Raw genomic sequence first — 20829 nt, forward strand, 5'->3', positions numbered from 1 at the left:
TCCTATCGATAGCTACTGGAAAAACATGGACTTCTGGGGATTTGGATACAGTCCTTGGCCAGCAAAGCCTTTCCGTTCACCTTTAAAAGCATATTTATTTTTAATTCTTAGCTCTGCACATGTTTTTTGTTAATAAGTTGAGATCTCAAGTAGGTTTTTATTCATTCGTTGAATATGTTGACTTTAGCAAGGACCCAGTCCACCTGGAACAATGATGTCTTTGAACTCACACTATTAAAGTACAGGGAAAAAAAATAACCTTCCTTTCTTATCCTATTAATGTTTTTGGCTTCTCGAGACCGGGTAATGGACTTTGGCCAGCTCAGTTATTTTCTCTAGTGTCAGTTCTGCTATAATGGGAGCAAGGGAGGGGGAGAAGGAGGTGGAAGAAATGGAAAACTCATGTAAAATGGAGGTGATTAGATCCCGCCAGCCAGGAAGAGACCAGAGAAGGGGCAAAGGAGGAGGAATGAGAGTCTCATCTTGGAGATTTGGGGAGCCGGAGAATGGTGAAAATTTCACATGGTTAATGTTTTTCTGAGAAGACGGAAGATGTATGGTGCTTGTCAGGGAGTTTGCTAGGGGAAGGGTTACTTTGCAGAGTGTGAGCTTAGACCTTAGTAAACTAATGAAGCCATGGGTGCACTTTATATGGGAATCACGCCTCTTTGCTTCTCCATTCCTAGGTGGGGAAGGATTTCCAAAAACCTCTGAAACCCAAACAAGGAAGAAACTCAGACCATGTTAGAACCTGGAAAAAAAGAGAGTTTGGCTTCAAGAGTGAGCCAAGAGTGGGACTATCTTAATTTTTTTTTAAATTTATTTTTGTTTTCAGACGGAAGTCTGCATCAAAACAAGAGGAGAGAGAGACGTAGGCTGAGGTATGGGGGAGGGATGGTGAAGTGGGAGAAAACTTTCCGACTAGAGAGGTTAAGAATGTGTCTTAAAAATGCCTTCAGTCAAGACTGTTGAGGAATGCCACGGCACGTCTCTACGAGATCAGCTTACTTGATAGTTGTGACTGGCTTCTGACTGTCGAGGATGGAGGACTCTGGAGTTCTGAAAATAGGGGATGCAAGAGTGCTTAGTACAGTGCTCTGCACACAGTAAGCACTCAATAAATAAAATTGAATGAAGAGAGCCAAAGACTTCCAAACTGCATTTGGGTGGAGACAGGGGAAAAAGGAAGCCATGAAGGCATAGGAAAATTTCCTCTTTTTCAGCCTGGTGATGAGTCATTAGTCTTTTCAGGTAGAGGAGTGTGTCTGGGGGGAAGGTCTGTGTGAAACTGTTTGTGTGTGTGTACATATATGTGTGTGCATGCACACAAAGTGTGAAAGAGTGGTGGACTCTTGTGGGAGAGATACAGCAGGCAGACCTGCTATTGGCCAGAAAATCAAGTTAAGAACTTGGCTTTCCCAGAGCAAAGGCTTCACGAGGCTGTTAGTACAGTGCCTAGCACTTAGTAAGTGCTTAACAAAAACCATATATAAAAAAAAGAATTGAAAACAGAGAGACGGACGTGAAGTGGGATGAACCCTTTGTGCATTGAGGATTTTATATTCTTAGTCCACCTCCACCCCGTCGCCCTGGAGAAGCAGTGCAGCCTAGTGGAAAGAGCCCAGGACTAAACGCTTAGTATAGGGATCTGCACATAGTGAGCACTCAAATGCCATTGATCGAAGGGGAATCAGGAGACCTGGGTCCATCACCTGCCTTAAGCAAATCATGACTATTCTGCACCTCAGTTTCCTCATCTGTAAAATGAGGACTTAATACCCATTCTTCCTTCCCCTTGGACTGTGAGCCCCTTGCGGGGAAGAAACTGTTTCTGATCCAACTTTGTTGTATCTGCCTCAGCGTTTAGCAAAGTTCTTGTCACATAGCACCTCATGATTACCATAACCACTATTGATATTTAGCACTTATGTTCATATTTTTATACTTGATTCTTTCCCCTACCTGTAACTTATTTTACCATTTCTCTGCCCCCATGAGACTGAGAGGCCCTAGAAGGCAGGGACTGTGTCTACTTATTATATTGCATGTTCTTAAGTGCTTAGCAGAGTGCTCTGAAAAGAGTAAATAGAGAAGCAGTGTGGCCTAGTGGATAGAGTACAGGCCTGGAATTCAGAAGGTCATGGGTTCTAATTCCAACTTCACCACTTTTCTGCTGTGTGACCTTGGAAAAGTCACTTAACTTTTCTGTGCCTCAGTTACCTCATCTGTAAAATGAGGATTAGGCTGTGAGCCCCATATGGGGCAGGGACTCAGTACTTAGTACAGTGCCTAGCACATAGTAAGAGCTTAACATATACCACAATTATTATTATTATTATTAATAACTATCATTATTAAATAGCCAACAAATATAATTGATAAGTGGTATAATTCAAATAATTGAATTATTATTAAATTAAATATATATACACAAGTGCTGAGGCTAGGTTGAAATAGATACATAAGTATTTGAAGTGACTGGAGATTTGAGTGCTTACTATAATAATAATAACGGTATTAAGCGCTTACAATTAAGCTTTCATGAAATACATATAATTGTTCTTCCTCTGGATTTTCAAAGGTTCTACAGTTTGCTTGCTAAATTCTTTGATTTGTTCCATTATGGATTTACCTTTTCAGTGATCTCAGCAGCTCTGGGAATTCGTGTCTTAGAGTGTCATTTTTCAGAAGTAACTATGTCTGGTCAAAGCTCTTGGCAGTTCTAGCTCTTGCCATCTTTTTGCAGCTTAGGGACTTTGGCGTGTGTGTGTGTGACATTACAATTTTCAAGGTGAATTTTAAAAAGTATTAATATTAGATTTTATAAGAGAAATGATTTAACCATAACTTAGGCAGCCTTTACTTTGTTCCAAAAATAGCTCAAATAACATCCTCCCAAATTTGGTTAAAATGAGTGAGGTTTTGAAAGGTTCAGACCACTGTCTTGGTTCAAAATAGTGACCATTTGTATCCAGACGTAGATGATAGGCCTTCTCCATGATTTCAGGCAGCAACCTGCAAACTTTGGTTGTGATGTCCCATGAAGTGTTCACATGAATGTACAAAAAGACCAGTAACTTTCCAAATTATGACAGACACCAAATGCTTAATGCATTAGTACTACTACTTAGCACTACTTTAGACCAATGTCTAATGTCTAGACTAAGTCAAGATTCCTCTATACTGTAGTTTCGTTTTGGGCGGAGAACATGTCTATCAACTGATATATTATAATCAATAGTATTGAGTGCTTTCTGTGTGCAGAGAACAGTATTAAGCACTTGGGAGAGTACGTTCTAACAGAGTTGGTAGACACATTCCCTGCTCATAACAAGCTCATGGTTTGGGGGGGAGGCAGACATTAATATAAATAAATTATAATTATGTCCATATGTGTTGTGGACTCTCCCAAGTGCTTAGTACAGTGCTCTGCACACAGTGCTCAATAAATATGATCGATTGCACTCAACAATTACCATTACTTCCACTCTACATGTATATGGCTGCTATTCGTATTTCATTCATTCATTCAATTGTATTTATTGAGCGCTTACTGTGTGCAGAGCACTGTAGTAAGCACTTGGAAAGTACAATTTAGCAACTGAAGATGGCACAACTGTTGTGGAAATTGTAGCCATGCAAGTTGGTGTGGCTGAAAAGAGCCAAGTGTGACCAAATACCTCGTGTTTGTTCTTTGACACACTGATGCACTCTCCCCTTTCAGTTGGCACACAAATTCTTTCTCTTCACTACTTCCCTTTTTTCATACCTACCTTTTGATCTCCCAATCTTTCCAAGAGCCAAACTCCTCTTCTTTCAACCCTTCCTCCTACCTGCCTCCACCTTCACCAACTTGGGTCAGTGGTCCTGGGTTGGAAGTGAATAGGATACTGTCTAGGTTTAGGGCTTGTGGAATGGAGAGGAGGGGGAAGGAGTGTGGGTCAGGGGGAAATTTGTGGACATGATTGATAGATTGTATGAAAGAGGACGGGATGGGGTGGTGGGGAGGTAAAGGATTCTGGACAAGAGTTGAGGCTGGGTACCTGCTGATGACAAGGAGGTGAGGAGCAGTGTAGCCTAGGGTGTAGAGCACAGGACTAGGAGTCAGGCAACCTGAGTTTGAATTCTCACTCTGCCAACTATCTGCTGAGTCACTATCTTATTATTATTATTAGTAGTAATAGTATTAATAATGGCATCTGTTAAGCACTTTCTCTATGCCAACCACTGTACTAAGTGCTAGGCAGATATAAATTAATAAGGTCGGCACAGTCCCGATCCACCGTGGAGTTCACAGTCTAGAGGAGAGGGAGAACAGACGTTGCATCCCCATTTTACAGATGAGGAAACTAGTACACTGAGACGTTAAATGAATTGCCCAAAGTCACACAGCAGGCAAGTAGTGGAGCTAGGATTAGAATCCAGGTCCTCTGACTTCCAGGCCTGTGCCACTGAAGTTCTCTGGACCTCATTTTCTTCATCTGTAAAAAGGGGATTCAATACCTGCTATTCCTCTCAGACAATGAGCCCTGTGTGAGATAGACTGTGTCTGATCTGATTATCTTGTATATATCACAGAATTTAGTAAGATGCTTTGCACAGAGTAGGTTTTTAATAAATGTCACCGTTATTTTGGGTTGATGCATACTCACTAAATCTCACAATTCTAAGGTGGCTAATAGTCCGGCTGTATCCTGGGCAATCTGGCTTGCTATCATCAGTCCCCTGCCGGGTGAGCACAGTGCATAGGCTTAGGGAAGCAGTGTCGCATAGTGGATAGAGCATGGGTTTGGGAGTCAGAAGGTCACGGGTTCTAATCCCAGTTTGCCACGTATCTGCTGTGTGACCTTGGGCCAGGCACTTCAATTCACTGGGCCTCAGTTCCCTCAGCTGAAAAATGAGGTTTAAGACTGTGAGCCCCATGCAGGACAGAGTCTGTGTCCAACCTGATTTACTTGTATCCAACCCATTCATTCATTGATTCAGTCATTCATATTTATTGAGCACTCACTGTGGGCAGAGCACTGTACTAAGTGCTTGGAGGAGTACAATATAACAGACACAATACCTGCCCACAATGAGCATACACTCTAGAGAGGGGGAGACAGACAGCAGTGCAAAAAAATAAAATTACAGGTTATAAAATTGTGTTAATGAAATTAATAAAATTAAAGTTAATTAATGAAATTAAGTGCTGTGGGGCTGGGAGTGGGGAAGAGCAAAGGGAGCAAGTCAGGGCCGTGCAGAAGGGAGTGGGAGATGAGGAAAAGCGGGGCTTAGTCTGGGAAGGCCTCTTGGAAGAGATGGTGCTTTAATTAAGGCTTTGAAGATGGGGCAAGTAATTTTTTGTCGGATTTGAGGAGGGAGGGCATTCCAGGCCAGTCAGGATGTGGGCAAGAGGTTGGCGGTGAGACAGACTAGATTGAGGAAAAGTGAGACAGTTAGCATTACAGGAGTGAAGTATGAGGGCTAGGTTGTAGAAGGAGAGAAGTGGCGTAAGCGCCTAATAAATACCAGAGTTGCTATTATAGGCTGATTTTCTGTCCAGTGCTTAATTTTAGCCAGCCAGCCTCCCCTGCCATGGCTTCTGTTGCCAAGCCCAGTGCTTCTGGAGCAAGCCGAGGTCAGGGTCTGAGGCCCCTTAGATTTGAGTGGTCTTGGCAGGCAGAATGTCATGCAGGATGGGCCCCATGAGATGCATGTGATGACCCTGTGTCTATATTTCCAGTAGCACTGAGGGCCACCTGTGGCCACTGAGATCCAACAGTACCAGGAGGAAGGTGCCCATTTTACAGTTGATGAAACTGACAGAGGGAACACGGCTACCAACTCTGTTCTAGTGTATTCTCCCGAGTGCTTAGTACAGTGCTCTGCATACAGTAAGCACTCAATAAATAGGACTGACAGATTAACTGAGTGGCAATGAGGATGGATCGACCCTGCCCAAGGTCAGATTTCAAGCCCAGCTCTCCTGACACAGCGCTCTCTCCATGTCCATCCGCTGCCACAACTCTTCTGCAGCCCTTCACTGTTCACCTCACAGATCGCTGAAAAACAGGACTGTTTGATTGACTTGCTACATTGCCGTTGACACTGCTAACTAGCAGCTCAGTTTTTATCGTTGTGCTTGAAGTTAAACATTTTTCTTGGATGCCAACAAATGAAAAAAGAACTGAAGGTGCACTTTTGTTATGTTCCAAGTGGAATTTCCCTGGGGCACAGGTTGTTCCACCATGGACTTTTTTTCTTCTTCACAGTCTTTCTTTCTGTTCCTCTCCTTCAGATCCTTCTATTCCTTGTTTTGAAATCAAATATAGCAGGAAGCGAACAGAACCACACGTATCTCACCTGTTTGTTTGCTCAGCCATTTCACAGATATCCTGCTCTTTATTGGCAATGGTCCTGTCGCACAGACCCCTTCCAGTCCCCTCATTTCCCACTGGGGCCTCTGTGTTCTTGTCAAGGCGCTGGGCATTTCTCATCTTTTGTCTATATTCAATCCCAGGTAGTGTGCTCTGGTTGACAGTATGCTATCTAAGCACTTACTTTGAGCAAAACATTGTGCTCAGGACCAGGGTGGTTACAATATGATTGTCAGACTAATCTTGGTCCCAGACGAGGCTCACAGTCTAAGTGGGAAGTACTCTATCCCCATTCTTTGAATAAGGAAACTGAGGCACAGAGAAGCTAAATTAGAACATGGGCCTCCAACTCCCAGCCCTGTGTTCTTTCCACTGGACCATGCTGCTCCTCTGGTTGACAATCCTCTGGCTGAGGAAGAGCATTTCTGACCTTGGACCCATCCCAAAGTGTTTTTATTTTTGTTTTTTGTTTGTTTGTTTTATATGGTATTAATCAATTACTATGTGTAAAGCACTGTTCTAAGCACTAGGGTAGATACAGATTCATCAGGTTGGACACAGTCCCTATCCCACATGGGGCTCACAGTCTGAGATGGAGGGAAGAGGATTTAATGTCCATTTTATAGATGAGGAAATTGAGGCACAAAGAAGTTAGATGACTTGCCCAGGGTCGCACAGCAGACAAGTGGTAGACCCAGGATTAGAACCCAGGGCCTCTGAATCCCAGGCCCAGGCTCTTTCCACTTGGCCATGCTGATCTTCAGGCAGGCCCCCTCTCCGAGCTTCTGGGAATCCTCCTTTTGGGATCTCTCTTCAGCCCCTTTCCTGCTCAACTGAGGCGATTAATTGAAGAACAAAGTCACTTGAAGGAGCTGCTGTTCTGGACAGGAAGGTCTCTGGGGAAGGCAATTTAAAGGGAAAGCAGCATGGCTCAGTGGAAAGAGCACGGGCTTTGGAGTCATAGGTCATGGGTTCAAATCCCGGCTCTGCCACTTGTCAGCTGTGTGACTTTGGGCAAGTCACTTAACTTCTCTGTGCCTCAGTTACCTCATCTGTAAAATGGGGATTAAGACTGTGAGCCCCCCGTGGGACAACCTGATCACCTTTTAACCTCCCCAGTGCTTAGAACAGTGCTTTGCACATAGTAAGCGCTTAATAGATGCTATTATTATTATTATTATTAAAGGGCCAGTCCCTCAGAAGTGGCTGGCCTCTTAAAACTCTACCTCCTCTGGGCCAGACTTCCAGGAATCGAGGGATGCTCCTAAATTCCAGGGAGGGAATTTCAGCCAGAAGTCAGGCTGGTAGGGACAGTTAGGAGCCAAGCACAGTGGACTGGGGAGAGGGAGAGAGGCTGAATGAATATACTTCCTTGGCCACTGCCCCCTGCCTTCCCCCACCAGTGCCTTCTCCAAAGATTTTTTTTTATAATGGTATTTGTTACATGCTTACTATATGCCAGAGGCTGTACTAAGTACTGGGGTAGATAATCAAAATAATAATAATGGTACTTGTTAAGTGATTACTATGTGCCAAGCACTGTTCTAAGCACTGGGGTAGTTACAAGGTAATCAGGTTGTCCCATGTGGGGCCCAGTCTTTAATCACCATTTTGCAGATGAGGGAACTGAGGCACAGAGAAGTTAAGTGACTTGCCCAAGATCACACAACAGACAAGTAGCAGAGTCAGGATTAGAACCCAGGTCCTTTTGACTCCTAGGTCTGTGTTTTATCCACTAGGCCACGCTACCTCTTTGTGTGCTTCTGGAGTGGCTGTCCTGAGGTTGGGGTCACCCAGATGGGGACCCTGTGGAACAAGCCCAGCCCGAGGAAGTAGTGATAGTAGTGGTGGCAATGGCAGCTCCCGCAGTGTGGCCTAATGGATGGACTTCCACAAGCCTGGAAGTCAGAAGGACCTGAGTTCTAATCCTGCCTCCACCTCCTGTCTGCTATGTGACCTTGGGCAAATCACTTTATTTCTCTGTGCCTCAGTTTCCGCATATGGAAAAGTGGAGATTAAGGCGGTGAGCTCCATGGACTGTGTCCGTTGATTACCTTGTAGCTACCCCAGTGCTTAGAACAGTGCCTGGCACATAGTAAATGTCTATAACAATGTCTAGTAAATGTCTAGAGAAGCAGTGTGGCTCAGTGGAAAGAGCGTGGGCTTGGGAGTCAGAGTTCGTGGGTTCTAATCCTAGCTCTGCCTCTTATCAGCTGTGCGACTTTGGGCAAGTCACTTCTTCTCTGTGCCTCAGTTACCTCATCTGGAAAATGGGGATTAAGAATGTGAGTCCCACGTGGGACAAACTGATTACCTTGTATCTCCCCCAGTACTTAGAACAGTGCTTGGCACATAGTAAGCGCTTAACAAATACCAAAATTATTATTATTGTTATTATTACCAAATACCATTAAAAAAAATTAGGAGGAGTGGGCCAGTCTGTCTTGCTTGCTTACTTGCTGACTTGCTTACACCCCATTCTGACCTCCAGGAACGAGTGGGCACAATCATTTCCCACAAAGCCCAAGATTGCAATAGAAAAATAATATTGACAAAGGGCCAGCATAATATTGACTCCAGGAAGCATAGAACGTTTTAAGTGTTTTTTTTCTCAGAGAAGTCTTCTGAATCTGTTAACATGAACAGCATTTAAAATCTATTCTTAGAGGAAAAAGCTCAAGTGGCGTTTTGTTTCACCAAGTCATTTGGTATTTGATTATTTAAAATGTAACTACTGCAATGACCGGTTGGATGAACACTGCCAGGAGACTGAAACCTTGCAGCAATCGTTGGGTTTTTTTCTTCCTAGCAAGGTGTGACTTAGGCATGAAAGGGGATCAAGATCCATGGATGTCAGGGATGAATGTATGGAATTATCAAATCTGGCTCTGTAATGGAAATACTAATCTAATTATGGTATTTGTTCATCAATTACTATGTGCCAAGCACTGTTCTAAAGCGCTATGTTCTAAATGTTCTATAGAGATCATCTAGCTGTGTCAGGATGTATTTATGAAGTCACTATTACTACTACTACTATCACTAGTGGAAATCATGGTACTGTAGCACTTACTATATGTCAAGCACTGTACTAAGAGCTGGGGAAGATACAAAGAAAGCATGTTGGACACAGTCCCTGTCCCACATGGGGCTCACACTGTTCTATCCCTTCTAGACTGTGAGCCCGTTGTTGGGTAGGGACTGTCTCTATATGTTGCCAACTTTGACTTCCCAAGCACTTAGTACAGTGCTGTGCCCACAGTAAGCGCTGAATAAATACGATTGAATGAATGAATGGCTGGCTCAGTGGAAAGGACACAGGCTTTGGAGTCAGAGGTCATGGGTTCAAATCCCGGTTCCACCAATTGTCAGCTGTGTGACTTTGGACAAGTGACTTAACTTCTCCGTGCCTTAGTTCCCTCATCTGTAAAATGGGGATTAAGACTGTGAGCCCCCCATGGGACAACCTGATCACCTAGTAACCTCCCCAGTGCTTAGAACAATGCTTTGCACATAGTAAGCGCTTAATAAATACCATTATTATTATTAAGTAGGAGGGAGAACTGGTATCGAGTCTCCATTTTATAGATGCAGAAACTAAGGGGCAGAAGAATTAAATGACTTGCTCAAGATCACACAGCGGGCAAGTGGCAGAGCTGGGACTAGAACCCAGGTCTTCTGACTCCCAGGTGTGTGCTCTTTCCGTATTTCAGAGTGGTTATTGGGTGGAAGCGAAAGTCCACTACAGCTGAGGATCTCTGTTTCTTACTCGCACAACAACCCAAAGTGGGACCCTAGTGGATAGAACCCCTGAACACATGACATCTCTGCCTAAAGTGGAAAGGGAAAGAGCATGGGCCTAGGATTCAAAGGACGTGCTACTTGTCTGCTGCTTGACCTTGGACAAGTCACTTGACTTCTCTGTGTTTGTTTCCTCATCTATAAAATGGGGATTCAGACTGTGAGCTCCATGGGGGAGCAGGACTGTGTCCAACTTGATTAGCCTGTTTCTACCCCGGGGCTTAGTAGAGAAGCAGCGTGGCTCAGTGGAAAGAGCATGGGCTTTGGAGTCAGAGGTCATGGGTTCAAATCCCGGCTCCGCCAATTGTCAGCTGTGTGACCTTGGGCAAGTCGCAACTTCTCTGGGCCTCAGTTACCTCATCTGTAAAATGGGGATTAAGACTGTGAGCCCCCCGTGGGACAACCTGATCACCTTGTAACCTCCCCAGTGCTTAGAACAGTGCTTTGCACATAGTAAGCGCTTAATAAATGCCATCTTCATTATTATTATTATTACAGAGCTTGGCATGTAGTAAGCACTTAATAATAATAATGATTATGGGACTTGTTAATCATTTACTATGTGCCAAGCTCTATTCTAAGTGCTGGGGTAGAAACAAGTTAATCAGATTGGACACAGTCCCTGTCCCACATGGGGCTCACACAAATACCAGTTATCATTATTCTCTTCATTCTCATATGTTCTGAACTGAAATCTGACATCACACAGCCCTTCTCTGGGGCAGAATGGAAAAAAATTCACTCCCGCTGGAGTCCAGCCTGATTCTCCCCCACCCCCTGCCATTATCCTTTTGTCCCATCTGGTTCTGGTGTACAGACCAGACGGGTCCTGGCCCATCCCTCCCTCTAAAGCTCTGTCTCACTGCGCCCACTCCCACCCCCAGGCCTGCACCCTGGTTTGGCAAAGCCCACCTTCAATGAATCCACCATCAGTTTGTCTTTTCCCCCAGGTATCCTGGTGCTCAGGGCAGGCTCCCTGAGAGTTCTTGTCTCTCCTGAATTTTCTTGATATTGTATTTTCAAAAGCTCAAAATAAAACTATGCTTAAATTATAGTCTGAAGCTTTCCTTTTTCATCTCCCCACCAATCATTCTGAAACCCAATAATGATCCCTCAGGGAAAAACCACACGAGGCCAAAAGGGGTGTGGAATGGGGGTTCTGGGCTAAGTGCCAGCTGACACGGATGGTGGGAAGGGGGATCTATCAAGGCCTTAGTTGGTGCATGACTGTTTTTCCGGTTCAAAACCTTTTCAGCAGTTCAGGGTGATGATCCTTCCCGAACCTGAAAGTCGGAGCTTTAGGTATTTACATATGGTGGTATTGATTTGATGACCCAATTAGCAAATTAAGTGGGCAGGGGTAAGTGTCAGAGAAATGGGAAATCATTCAGGGTGGTACTGGAGGATTTCTATTATTGTCAGAAGCCCCTTTTATGCCCCCCCATCCTTTCTTTTATTAGCGTTTAAATTCCTTGTGGGCTCCCAAGGAGTGTGTATGCTCCCAAGGGGTCAGGGTGGTGCTCAGTAAATATAGATGATGGTGATGACGATAATGAGGCTGATCATGGGACCCATTTTTCAAATTGCTCGAAGTGGGGTTTTTTTCCCCTTCACTGGTGTCATCTCTGTTATTGTACTCTCCCAAGCACCAAGTACAGTGCTCTGCAAACAGTAAGTGTTCAGTAAATATAACTGACTGACTCCCTGGGAGGAAGAGTATGGTTAGATGCCCCTGGCCTGGAATGCCCTCCCTCCACACATCTGCCAAACTAGCTCTCTTCCTCCCTTCAAAGCCCTATTGAGAGCTCACCTCCTTCAAGAGGCCTTCCCAGACTGAGCCCCCTTTTTCCACTCCTCCTCCCCATCCCCCCACCCTACCTCCTTCCCATCCTCACAGCACTTGTGTATATATATTTGTACAGATTTATTACTCCATGTATTTTACTTGTACATATTTACTATTCTATTTATTTAATGATGTGCATGTAACTTTAATTCTATTTGTTCTGGCGACTTTGACACCCGTCTACATGCTTTGTTTTGTTGTCTGTCTCCCCCTTCTAGACTGAGACCGTTGTTTGGTAGGGACTGTCTTTATATGTTGCCAACTTGTACTTCCCAAGCGCTTAGTACAGTGCTCTGCACACAGTAAGTGCTCAATAAATACAATTGAATGAATGAATGCCAACATCCCCATCTCATAGATATGAAAACAGTGGCTTAAATACCTCCGCTGTATCTTCCCATTGTCTACCAGTGTTCAATCTGTTGTAGGTCTGTTGGCTTCTTCACATGGGTTTTACTGGTTGACCAAGAGCAGGCCTTTAAGTATTTGTTGGAAATCTGTGAAGTCAATCAGTGGTATCTGTGGAGCTCTTGGTATCACAAGCACTTGGGAGAATATGAGTACAATAGAGTTAATAGACATGATTCCTACCCATGGGAGCTCACAAATGTAGATCTGACCATTTCACAAAAACAAGGGATTTTAGTCTTTTCGAGTAAGAAAATATTTCTTCAGCAAAAGACATGAGAAGCAGAATGGTTTAATAGAAAGAGAACAATACTGGGTTCTAATTCTTGCCCTGCCACTAGCCTGCTGTGTAACCTTGGCCAAGTCACTTCACTTCTCTGCACCTCAGTTTCCTAATCTATAAAATGTTGAACCAATACTAGTTCTCCTTCCTATGTAGACTGTGAGCCCCATGTGGGATGATGGGCTGTGTCCAACCTGATTAACTTGTATCTACCCCAGTGCTTAGAACAATGCTTGACACATAGTAAATGTTTTACAAATGCCATAATAATAATAAAAAATCCTAAATAGTGATCCCGTATTGGACAAGGGCTTTTTCTGAGCTGAAAACTTGCATCTATTCCACCCACTTTGTATGGCATTCAGTCATTAGAATCAAATGCATTTCTTCTTGGGAGTGTGACAGACATATTTCTCATGAATGGCATTTTGGACCACCTGAAACCCAGAATCTAAGGAAGGAAAACACAATCACGGAGAATATTTTTTGGAAATTCATCGTTAGCTATTGCTCACACTTACTCAAAGTGGTTAACTGAGATATAATAACCTTTATAAGAGAGAAAGAGAGTGTTTTAGAAACATTTGTGGTAGGTAAAGAGAACTCAGACTTCTTGGAAGGAGCTTGTGAAATAACACATTCTTTTCCTTTGATGATAATAATTATGAGGGTATTATACTGTGAACTCCTCATCCATTGAGTGCTTACTGTGCGCAGAACACTGTACTAAGCACTTGGGAGAGTACAATATAACAATAAACAGACACTTTCCCTGCCTACAATGAGCTTACAGTCTAGCTTAAAGTCTAGAACTTTTCTACCGGTTCTGTTGTATTAAAACTTTCCCAAGCACTTAGTAAAATGCTCTACTCACAGTAAGTCCTCAATAAATACCACTTTCTGATTGACTGGCTCTGCTGCTTCTCAAATTCCACTTGGGCCCTAAACATAGGTCACGTTTAACGGCAGAGCATGGGCTGGGTTTGTGCTGCATGTGCGCAACCAGAGATACGTCACATTCTTTGACCAAAGGCAGGTGGTTACTAGGGGCTCTCTCCAGGCAACAGCATTTCAATCCCTGTGTAGTAAAACCACCGTGGAAAATATACCTGGGGCCGATCCCCTCTGAGGACTGTGTGATGCCAGCAACAGCATGAGATTATGGAAAAAAATTTACAAGACAAAATCTGGCAACATCCAGAACCCAGGAACGAAAATCAGAAGTGCTTTAGAAGAGGAGCACTGTGGCCTAGTGGAAAGAGCATGGGTTTGGGAGTCAGAGGACTTGGGTTCTAATCTCGACTCTGCCAGTCGGAAGCTGGGTGAACTTGGGCAACTCGCGTCTCGGGACCCCAGTTTCCTCAGCTATAAAATGGGAGTTCAGTTTCTCTCTAGACTGTAAACTCATTGTGAACATTCATTCATTCTGTCGTATTTATTGAGCGCTTACTGTGTGCAGAGCACTGTACTAAGCACTTGGGAAGTACAAGTTGGCAACATAGAGACGGTCCCTACCCAATAGTGGGCTCACAGTCTAGAAGGGGAAGACAGAGAACAAAACAAAACATATTAACAAAATAAAATAATTAGAATAAGTATGTACAAATAAAATAAATAGAGTAATAAATACGTACAAACATATATACAGGTGCTGTGGGGAGGGGAAGCAGGTAAGGCTGGGGGGATGGGGATGGGGAGGAGGAGGAACATGTCTTCTAACTCTGTTGTATTGCACTCTTCCAAGCACTTAGTACAGTGCTCTGCAAACTGTGAGTGCTCAATAAATGTGACTGATTGAATTAGCCTATTCTCACATCCTACTTAGACTGGGAGCCACATCTGGGACAGGGACTGTATCTGACCTGATTAACTTGTATCTGCCCCAGTGCTCAGACACATAGTAAGCACTTAATAAATAGAATAATAATGATGGTATTTATTAAGCACTTACTTTGTGCCAGGCACCTTTCTAAGTGCTGGGGTAGATAAAAGGTAATCAGGTTATCCAATGTGGGGCTCACTGTCTTAATCTCCATTTTACAGATGAGGTAACTGAGGCACAGAGAAGTTAAGTGACTTGTCCAAAGTTACACAGCGCACAAGTGGCGGAGTCTGGATTAGAACCCATGACCTCTTATTTCCAAGTTTGTGCTCTTTCCGCTGAGCCATGTTGCTTCTCTAATAATGATACTACTATTACTACTACTGATAATGATAATAATTGCCCCTGACAGGACATTGTGAGGGAGCTACAGAAGCAGAATGACAAATTCCGCAGCAAATGCCAAATACATTCTGTGTCTGGGAGACTGGGGAGAAGTGGAGTTTTTACTACAACCTTGGGAAAAAGTTCTGGTAAAGAGCAGTATCAACAGTGTGTGTTTGCCTATGGTGGACAGCACTAGACAAGGTTGTCGGAGTTCATTATTATTATTACTGTTATCAAGCGCAGAAGTCATTTCCAATTCATACTGACTCTAGAGATATATTTTCTCCAGAAGGTCCCGTCTTTTGCCATGATCTGTAATATTGCTAACGGTTCTTCCATTATAGTTTTTATGGTCTCTATCTAGCTGCTGGCCTGCCTCTTCCATGTTTTTCCTGTACTTTTCCTAGCATTCATTCATTAATCCATTCAATTGTATTTATTGAGAGCTTACTATGTGCAGGGCACTGTACTAAGCTCTGGGGAAAGTACAATACAGCAATAAAGAGAGACAATCCCTGTCCATAACAAGCATTAGTGTCTTCTTCAGAGAATTAGTCCTCCTGATGATGTGTACAAAATATGCTAATCGAAGTCAAGTCATTTGGTCTTCCAAAGACCACTTCGGCTTAATTTAGCTCCAAATTCCATTTGTTTGTTTTTTGGCCAGCCATGGTATTGGCAAAAGCTTTCTCCAACACCAAATTTCAAAATCGATGCTCTTTCTATTCTGTTTTTTCACTATCCAGCTTTCAGATCCATACATTGTCACTGGAAGCACCATAGAATTGGCAGTTTGTCTTTTTGTGGCAATTGTTACATCAGCACATTTCATGACTTTTTCCAGGATCTTCATAGCAAATCTTCCTAACATTAATCTTCATACAAGAAGTTCACATGGAAGTAAAAAGTGAGATTCTTACCCTTGAAAAATTTACAATCAAATGGGGGAGAGAGTCGTCGACCATTGATGAATTTTATACCATTAGGAGAGAAAGAGAAGAGACATAAGTAATAGGCAAAGCGGCTAAATATGTGTGGGAAGGCTCAGGAGGCTGATGTGATGGAATAGCAAGGAAGAGGGACTGGTTAATCAGGGAGTTCAACCTGGAGGAGGTAACTTTCAGTTCAGAAGTGAAGGTGGGGGGGGCTTTGAGTGGGAGAAGGTGTATTTTGGTGAAGCTGAAGTAGCAAGGAGACATAGGGGAAGCAGCATGGCTCAGTGGAAAAAGCCCGGGATTGGGTGTCAGAGGTCATGGGTTCTAATCCCGGCTCCGCTGCTTGTCAGCTGTGTGACTTTGGGCAAGTCACTTAACTTCTCCGTGCCTCAGTTACCTCATCTGTAAAACGGGGATTAAGACTTTGAGCCCCATGTGGGACAACCTGATCACCTTGTATCCTCCCCAGCACCTAGAACAGTGCTTTGCCCATAGAAGCACTTAACAAATGCCATCATTATTATTATTATGTAGGAGCAGTGAGTGAGCTCATTGGCATAGTGGATCATTGCTGTGTTCTCCTGGATCCTTTTGCTAGTCTCTGTAGCGATCTTCCTTGCTCTGTTACTCCCTCTCTTCTCCTACCCCCTGGTTCTTCCCCTCTTCCCTGCCTGCTTAGAGTTGGCTTAGGCCACTGATGGTAGTGAGGAGCTGGTGGGGGCGGGGGGTAGGGTTTGGTCAGGGGGAGGAGAAATAACCAGGAAGAAGAGGAGGAGTGTGGGGGTTGGCAAGGAGAAGGAGGGAGCCAGGAGGAGGAGGGCATAGCAGCCAGCCACCGAAGGAGGACTTGTCCAAAGCAATTAAGGTACCCTTACGATAGCCCTGTTTAGAGATGACGGTGATTACTTGTGTTGAAAATACACGCAAGGACAGAACCAAAACACTAATTTGCCATAACGAGGTTAGGAAGATTTGCTGAAAAATAACAAAATGGGTCTAGACTTCGGAGAACTTGAACCTGCCCAAGCCAGGAAATAAATAACCCAAAATGGAAATAGACCAAGATGATGGAGTTATGGGGAAACAGACCCACAAGTGGTTGTGAGAAAACAAATTAGGGACTGGGGGCAATGCAAGAAAACAGCAAAACAGCAAAAAAAGACCTCTGCTATTTCAGGCTCCTCGGGAAAATGTGTTTGTTATGGAATAAAGAGAGAGTGAGAGACAAGACAAGACTGATCCCGAAATCCTGAGATCAGTTTAAAGTACTTTCTGCACAATCAAAGGAAAGGAGGTTTGGATTTTTAAGGAAAGATTAAGATGGCCAAAGAGGTAGAGGTGGAATAACTGATGAGTTAGGAGAGACATGATGAAAGTCCACTGTTGGCAGGCAATGCCCAGAAGGGTGTGAGATTACTCAGAACAATTCCAAGGGGCATAACTAGGAGCCGTAGGGTGAAATGGAGAAAGAAGAGTTTTCTGGCAGGGAGATGGATTTTTTTTTTTTAAATAACAGCTCAAAGGAGTTGGTGGTAATTCCCTTAAATTGTAGCTAGCCTAATCATCATTCTCCTCGAGGGTGTACTGGATATTCATAGCATCAGTGACTTGGACCTGAGGGCTTCTTTGGGGTGAAAAGCAGGGACTTGTACCCAACCTTTCCTGGATGCAAGGAATTGAAGGGGATGGAGACTTCCTTTTATTAATACCAAATGGAAAAATAATTTGGGGGTGGGGAGAGGGCAATTTCCTGGCCAGGCCCATTTCCCTTTGGGGATTTGATCTATAGGGTATCAGAAGCAGCATGGCCTAGAGGATAGAACATGGACTTGGGAATCAGAAGGACCTGGGTTCTAATCCCAGCCCTGGCACTTGTCTGCTGTGTGATCTTGGGCAAGTCACTTGACTCCTCTGAGCCTACCTCATTTTAAAAATGGAAATTAGGACTGTGAGCCCCAAGTGGGCTATGAACTGTGTTCAACCTGACAAGCTTGCGTCTATCCCAGAGTTTAGTACAGTTACTGACACACAGTAAGGGCTTAACAAATACCATTTTTGAAAAAAAGGCTGGGGGGAGATTATTCAATTCAATTGTATTTGAGTTCTTACTGTGTGCAGAGCACTGTACTAAGTCCTTGGTTAGTCCGAGAAGGCCTCCTAGAGGAGATTTAATTTCAGTAGGGCTTTGAAGATGGGGAGAGCAATAGTCTGATAGGTATGAAAGAGGGGGGAGTTCCAGGTGGAAGGGAAGTTGTGAAATAGAGGTTGATGGTGAGTGAGAGAGAGAGAGAGAGAGAGATGAGCGAGACACAGTGAGTAAAGGAGATGGGGCAGGATCCTGTCTCCTGCCATGTCCACTCTCAGCTACCTGATCCACCCCCCAAATCTCCATCTCCCCCAGACTCTGCATTCCCTACTTGAAAGCCCTCTCCAGAGGACTGATCCCAAGTCCCCACCTTTCCTGAACTGATCCAAGGAACAGAAAAGCAAAACCTAGCCACGGGACTAAAAAAAACCCATGGACTTTTTGAGAGAATTTTAATTGTTGCCAGGCCTTGCTAATGTGGCAACTACAGGCCACAAGAACACTGGACATCTCTCTGCCAGTGCCCCATAGGACCAGGTAGAGGCAAACTGGAAGCCCTTTGTAGTTAGGGAATATGTCTACCAACTCTGTTGTACTGTTCTCTCCCAAGCACTTAGTACAGTGGTCTGCACACAGTAAGTGCTTGGTAAATATCATTGATAGTTTGGCCAGCTGAAACCAGGCTGTCCAGTATAAACCGGATCAGTGACTACCCCTAGGTGCAGCCCCTGGATGCCAGGGAAGATGGTTGCGGATTCAAACCGAGAGAGTTCTCACTGGAGCTTAGATTTGGAAAGTGGAGGAGACAAGGAAATGGTAAATTTGTCTGACTTGGAAGGGGAAGAGATTGGCTTGCTGCTTTAGGTCATAAAGCCCTTGGGTTTCAGAATTGCTCTTTTTCTCTCCATCGCAGTTATGCAATTACAACAATTACAGAAAAGCACTTGTTCGTGATTTTATTTGACTTCTATTCCTAGAATAGTTTTAGAGGGAGAGTTATCACAGAAAAAGCTCTTCTTGGTATTTGCCCTTCTGTGAACTCTCAAGGAAAGCAGGCAGTAAAAGAGCCACTAGATTGTTGGCTGCTAAAACTTTCACACAAGCAAACTGCTCTTTATTCTTCAGGGCTCTCTGAATGTCTGATCCCGGGGTACCAGTATGAGATTTCCACCATGGCTTCCTCAGAACTGGTAAGAAATGCCCGCCATGGAGGCAGTGGAAAGCGTACTTGACTGGAAGTCCTGAGACCTGAGTTCTAGTCCCAGTTCCACCATTTCCCTGCTGTGTGGACTTAGGCAAGTCACGTAATAATAATAACAATAATAATAATAATAATAATGATAGTGGTATTTAAGTGCTTACTCTGTGCCAGACACGTACAAAGCACTGGAGTGGATATAAGCAAATCGGGTTGGACACAGTCCCTGTCCCACATGGAGTCTCAATCCCTATTTTACAGATGAGGGAACGGAGGCACAGAGAAGTGAAACGACTTGCCCAGGGTCACACAGTAGACAAGTGGCAGAGCTAGGATTAGGACAACGACCTTCTGACCCTCAGGCCTGTGCTCTATCCACTACGGCATGCTGCTTCTCACCTCTCTGTGTCTCAGTTTTCTCATCTGGAAAAGGGGTTAGCATACCTGTTCTTGGACTGAGGACCCCATGTGGGTTAGGGACTATGTCCAACCTGATACCTGGGTATTTAACAGTTCGTAGCACAGACAATGCCTTGAGGGTGCAGGCTGTCTGGGGATGGGAGGGGGTGGAAAATGGACCCTAGATGTCAATGGCATTCACTGCTGTTTCATGCTTTTGGAGAATCAGTCTACCCTCAACGAGATGATCACGGCAGGGCAGGAGTCAGTGGAGGAATCTGTGATCTAGAAAAAGAGGATTATATAGAAATGATAAAGTAAATTTAATACTTGGAAGGATTGACATTCAAGCTACTAAAATCACTTGCTGTTAGGTGGTGGACTCAGCTCTATTTATATGTGATTGCCCACCGATAAAACTCGGGTGGGGAGGGTCAAAAGTGCAGACTTGAGATGGTAAGAGAAGTTGGTTTCTCTGTTCCCCTGGCACGGTTAGAATGACATGCAGTGGATATGACCATTACTAGACATCTTCAATGTCAACGGGCAAGGTGCTGTCTGGGCTGAAGTGGACACTCAATCATATTTATTGAGTACCTTCTGGGCAGGGACTATATCTGTCAACTCTGTTGTATTACACTCTCCCAACCACTCAATACAGTGCTCTCTGCACACAGTAAGTGCTCAGTAAGCATCACTGAGTAACTGGGAGAAAAGAATAGAATTAGTAGACATGATCACTGCTCTCCAGGAGTGTACAGTCTCGTGGAAGAGGCAGATGTTAAAATAAACTGCAGGTAAGAGGCAGTAATAAAATGTAAAGTTGAGGGCAACTGGAAGGGATGAGTACTGAAATGCTAAGGTGATGTGAAATTGCTGAAATAATAGTAGTACTTATATTTATCAAGTGCTTACTGTGCACAGAGCACTGTACTAAGAGCTGGGAGAAAATACTGAGATAGGAATCAAACACAGTCCCTGTCCCTCACGGGGCTCACAATTTAAAAGTGGAAGTTGTTGGGGGTTAAGGTGTGGGGAGATGAGATATTAAGCATGGCAGGCCTCCTGGAGGGGGTGGGATTCTAGAAGGACTTTGAAGATCAGGAGGGCGGTGGCCTGACAGATGTGGAGGTGGATGGGGGGAAGGTCCAGGTAGGGGGAAGGATGTAAGCAAGAGGAAGTCGAAGGTGTGCCTTTAAATACCATAGATCTCGTCTGAAGATCAATTAATCCATAGTATTTATTGGGAGCTTACTGCATGTAGAGCACCATACCGAGCACTTGGGACTGAGACACGTTCCC

Source organism: Tachyglossus aculeatus, chromosome 23, assembly GCF_015852505.1.
Source record: "Tachyglossus aculeatus isolate mTacAcu1 chromosome 23, mTacAcu1.pri, whole genome shotgun sequence".
Lineage (NCBI taxonomy): Eukaryota > Metazoa > Chordata > Mammalia > Monotremata > Tachyglossidae > Tachyglossus > Tachyglossus aculeatus.